Source organism: Nilaparvata lugens, chromosome 5 (genome assembly GCF_014356525.2).
Source record: "Nilaparvata lugens isolate BPH chromosome 5, ASM1435652v1, whole genome shotgun sequence".
Classification (NCBI taxonomy): domain Eukaryota; kingdom Metazoa; phylum Arthropoda; class Insecta; order Hemiptera; family Delphacidae; genus Nilaparvata; species Nilaparvata lugens.
The window spans coordinates 6,485,169-6,491,324 of NC_052508.1; positions in this window are offsets into that span (position 1 = coordinate 6,485,169).

The window sequence follows — 6,156 nt, forward strand, 5'->3', positions numbered from 1 at the left end:
CCGAGAAAATCACGAAAAACCCTGTTTTTGACAACATTTTCGCCATTTTAGCCGCCATCTTGAATTGCATTTGATCGAAATTGTTCGTGTCGGATCCTTATAGTGGAAGGACCTTCAGTTCCAAATTTCAAGTCATTCCGTTAATTGAGAGATGAGATATCGTGTACACAGACGCACATACACTCATATACACACACACACACATATACAGACCAATACCCAAAAACCAGTTTTTTGGACTCAGGGGACCTTGAAATGTATAGAAATTGGGGTACCTTAATTTTTTTCGGGAAGCAATACTTTCCTTACCTATGGTAATAGGGCAAGGAAAGTAAAACTTGACAGTAATCGGCTTGAGATAACAATAAAAGTTGCGACATAAACGCCCTATACCATGGGATATCTACTTACGCTATTGTTTCTCTATGGTGGTATTGTAGTTGTTTGTATTATTTATTATTGCATAAGTTCGTATTATTTTTATAATTATTTTTTCTTTTTTCATTTGTATCTGTACAACTTTTATTGTTAAGGAGACATATTTGGGGAAACCCGTAGGCTCCATTGTGAATAAATAAATAAACTATTGATTGCGAGCAATAACGCATGCAATTAATAACTAAAATAACATAGTATTGTCTCTCGAACTTTCTTTGCTTTGAACTCGTGCTGTCCTGTTGCCAGTATGTCTTGAAGGAGATTGGCTTTTGATGTTAGCATTTTTGATACACCACCCCAACAGCCATTAGCCGTTTTCACACCGATATCTCGCCGACACGACATACAGACAGGATTTACTCTGATGGACAATATAAGAGGAGGCTGCGGTTTATAACTGCGCGAGGTCTATTGTTCACAGAACTACTAGTTTTATCATGTTAAGTAATGTGGTTCGCTATGGTTCTAAAACTCAACTGTTTATTTCTGTAAAATCAACAAATTATGATTATAGGGATAGTGAAGCTGATGTAACAGCTGGGTTTACTAACTGCTCCCCCCCTCAGTCTTCACTATCCCTGCAACAAATATAAAAACAAAATTATAACAATGAAAACAAGCCTATGTTGGTTCGTTTAGCAATCTGGTGATCGCCTCTTGACTCTTCTTATCTCATGAACATGTGCTATCTCAGAACCTTTTGTCACTCCTTGCAATTTTCCAAGCTTCAATCGATTCCTTGAGAGAAGTTCCTGGACAATAAAAGGTCCTATAAAACGGTGATCTGCTTTAGTCCGTTTATAATGGTTCTTTTTGAAGACTACCGTATATCACCAACTTTATATCACCACTATATCACCATCTTTTCATCCACTTGTTCGGTTTCCTATTGATTTCAGCTGATCTATATCAGCTAGTGTTTTTATTGGTGTAGGAGCCCTACCTGTGCTGACGTCACCATAATGCACTATGGCTTTGTTTAGGGAGGTAGTGCTCAAGCCCACATCTAATAAGGCTACACATGAACACTCAGAAGGCTCTCATATGGAATAAACTTTCAAAATAATCAACAAGTAGTAGATAAAATAAGAATGAAAACTACATGTTATTAAACAGAAAATGATACTCTATTAGCCTACTAATGAATAAAACGAATAAAGAAATAATAAACTGAAAACAAAAACTACCTACATGATATTAAAAAAAGAAAAAATTACATTCCATTACTAATATGTAAAACATAAAATAATGAGATGAAAGGAGACATTAATAGAATAACAGATAATTTGATGATATAACATAGACATGATAATTATTTCAAGGTCTTTGAATGCCAGAACAGAGTTAATGTGACTGCCAACTCGCGTAAACCACTTGAATGATCTGAGCAGAGTTGCCTTAGGGCCTTAAGCACCATCTCGGTTTAAACTAAATTGAATTTGCAACTAGTTTATTAATCTAGAATGAAAACATTATAATGAATATGAGCATTCTATCATGCTGATGGTGCCACCATGGTAATGGTCTTATCTCAATATTAACTGACACAGTAGCCTATATAAGCGTACACAGTCCCAACCTCACTTATTATATATATGAAACCAACTTCATTAGGGATAGGATTGAATAAAAAACCATCACAAATCATACTAAAAAAGCGCATAACTTTTGAAACATAAATCGATTCTTATCTCATGCTAAGGCCTATTACCATCTATGTACAAAGCTAATCCATTACAGGATAGAATGCTCATATTCATTATAATGTTTTCATTCTACATTAAACTAGTTGAAAATTCAATTTAGTTTGAACCAAGATGGTGCTTAAGGCCCAAAGGTAACTCTGCTCAGATCATTCAAGTGGTTTAAAATCTATCTTAACCATTAAAAATATAATTTGAACGTTGTTCTTGAAAGTTTGTATGGTAGTTGTTGAAATGAAAAAGAAACAAATAATTGAAATCCTTTATTCAAATTCAGTTCTCATGACATGTACAGTCCATCAAACATTCGCTGTATCTTGCTTTTCACATAATCAATAGCATACAACAAAATGTAGTAGAATATTTCGGCTATAGTCATTATACTCACGCCTAGAAATGCATCCAAGTAGAAAACGGTGGCATCCATCATCTCATTGTTGTTGTATGTGTAGGTACGAACTTTTGAGTGGAAAAAATCGTTCCTAAATGAAATTTCAATTTTTTGATAATTACTCTCTTTGTCAGACACCATAATACCACGGAATGATTCATAAGATATAACCTTGTAGTCGGTGTAGTTACAAGATGGCAAGCAGTCGCAAGAATCTACAAATTTCCTCTCGCCTGTGTCATAATGAGTGGCTTTGGCAACATTAAAGGCACAGGAGCTGTATTCGTCTGAGCAAATGTATGTTGATTCGTTGTGCGGCATGAAAAACAGAACACAACCGCATTCCTTCAAAGCTCTTTTGGTGGAGCACTCCATTAAACAGTTTTGCCGTGTATAATATTGAAAAAAGTCCAAGGTTTTCTCCGTTGTGTTGTAGCACTGCTTGGCATATGGAACTTTGTACAGGAAATCGTTATCATCGACGGGATATTTTATGATTAATTCAGGGTCGATGAGAATGCGAGAGTCTTTAAATGGCTGGAAACGATGCCATCTCATGAATGGACTTGGAACTTCCCATGGATTGTGGATTGTAAACCGAAGTTTATCTCTGCCAATAAACTTGATGTCTTTTCTCCATTGATAAAGATCATTTGGAAAAGCTATGAATGGCGTTTCATTCACTGAAACTGGTAACTTCAGTGGTGGGAAAAAGCTACCATTCTTCGACAAGTTCCTTGTAAATGATGGAAATCCATTAATCGTCTCATTGTCCAATTGAAATGTGATTGTCAAATTGAATTTTTTTCTTGATTTTGGTATTAAATCATTGCGTAGAAAATTCCGTACAGTATTCATTTTGTAAATCTTTGAAGGTGGAAGAATGTTGCAGGACAGGCAGAGTCCCCTGAACATGAAAGTTTGACGTCTATCAATTGTTCCATCAATTAACGTTAAGAATGAGAAATAGTCATACATTGAGTTATGACGGAAAAAGTTTTCAAGACTCAAATCAGATATAACAAACTTATTTCCATTACTATTTGTACCATTTCCAGTTGATATCATGTGGAAAACCTCATTAAATGCTTTCCTAGGCATACCTAATATATCTGCAATCTTGTATATCCTATCAGCATGTTTTTTCATAATATATTTAACTCTTTTGTCTTTGATACGTAGTGGTCCACATATGGTGAAAGCAGGATAAGGCAGGTTAGAGATGTCTTGAGGAGTGTTTGCTATTTCAATCGTCATGGGATTTTCTTTCCATTTATCAATTTTTATTCTATATATTGTGAATAGTGAAATAATGAAACATATTACGACTATACTCCAGAAAGCACGCTTCATCCAATGCTTGTTAGCATCACAAATGTACTTTATGCCATGCAATGAAGTATTCTCCACAAAGTTCTTGAAGTGGGGATTCACTTGTTTCCTTCTTCTCATCTGTCTTTGATGTGGAGCTGTGGCGGCTGCCTCGCTCATGACTTTATGCACACAACAAACAACTTACGCAGTAGATAATAGATCACTTTATTGAATAGTTTTAATATCTGCTCAACAACTAGGATAGCAATCCTGCTACTTCAAACTGGAACACTCACCAAGATTTGCTAAAACCTGGTACCTGGGCCTGAACCTTCAACAGACTGCTAACAAAATAATGGATATTATGGCAGGGCGACTTCACTCAAAATAATTTAATTTTTCTAAAAGAAGGTCATCATTAACTTCGTTTTTTCGTGTTGCTGGACGTCAGAGACAATGTGTAATTATTCCGAGCATTTAACTCTTATTCTGCATAATACTTATTTCTCTTGGGATTCTTAATCACCTTTTCCATTACAATATTACTTTACAACAGAGATGATTTGATAGGTAATTATTTCGAGTATGTAACTTATATTCTGAATGATATTACATTTCTATTGGGATTTGCATGGCTGATTGCTCATTAAGCCCACATTATCCGAATCGGATGAATTCATAAGTCATTCTGAGGTCAAAATAATTATTATAAGTGATTGGTTGTTCCACTGAACACAAATAAGGTATGACAAGCAGGAAAAAGAAGTTGGAGGAGGTTGTGGTGAAGGAGGAGGATGAGTTAGGGATGGGGACTTTTGATATATTCTCCTCCCAACTAGTCTCAACAAAGCTGCGAGGTCAAAAATTTTGTTTAAAACATTCCCTCCAAATTCCTTTGTCAATTGGTCTATTGTTGCAATAATGGAGATTTCACACTCAACACTGAAGCTGCTGTAAAAGGTGTAGGAAAATTCGTAAAAGTGTGAAATTATACATCAAATTGAAGATAATTCAATGCTCTATAAGCTCATAATCAATATTGATTTTTCCCATCGATTTTTAAAAAGTTATGAGAGCAAAATTAGAAAAAAAATGGTGGCAAACGTGTTTTTTTCAAAAATGTCACCCATTCAAGAGTGGATATCTCTAAAACTAGGGGAGATATAAAAAAGTTGTAGGATGAATATTGTAGAAAATTATGTAAGCTTTCATTTGTTATATGACAGTCAAATCCTTAAGATACATAGTTTTTGAATTTTATGCGAGAAACCAAAAAATGGTACCTTTAAACCACCCCCACCCCCTTAGCACAGGTAGTAGGGGTGGGGACTTTTGATATGTTTACTCCATTACTACCCTTAACAGAACTGCTAGATCAAAAATTGTCTTCTCAACTTTTCCCTCTATAACCTTTCCTTGACTGGACTATATGTGCATCAAACGCAATAAAAAATTAGAGATACTATAGTGAGATAACTTTATAATGGCAGAGGAGAAAGATAGGAGAAAAGCGTTTCCGATTCTCTGCCTTCTGTAGAGGATAGGATAGGACCAGTATAACAGATCTGAAATTCGTTCTTGTTTGAGATGATGAAATAACAAACGCACACAGATAACAAAAAATATTGAATCAGCTGTTTTAGCACACTTGAAATTAATTTGGGCTATATGTATTCAGACAACAACGCCTTTCGTCGTCGACTGCGGAAGTTTACACACAAACTAAAACCCACCTTGAGGCTGTGCAAAGGCTAAAAATAAACTTTCTACTGGTGATATTTTTCAATGTTTTTCGATTTGTATATCATCAAGCTATTAAAATGAAAAAGTTTCCTCAAGAAAACATTTTTTCCAATCATTACTTTTCGAGATATGAGCGCCTTAAGTTTAAATTTTAGGGACAGAACATTTCGAATTCAGTAAGAGATAAATCAATGAGATTTAGAGGATAAATTCTTCATGGTAGATTTGATCAAGTAAAACAAAAATTTTCTTAAAATATCAATTTTCGAGAAAGTTATTCAATTTACCAAAAATAACTTTTAGTTGAGTTATTTTTGGTCATTTTTGGTAAATTGAATAACTTCCTCAAAAATTTATATTTTCAAAAGATTTTTATTTTATTCAATCAACAATACCGTGGAGAATTTATCCAAATCTCATGGATTTAACTCCTACCGAATTTGAAATGTTCTGTCCCAAAAATTTAAACTTTATGCGCTCATATCTCAAAAAGTAATAATCGGAAGAAAAATGTTTTTATGCGAAAACTATTTCATTTTGATAGCTTGATTATATACAAATCGAAAA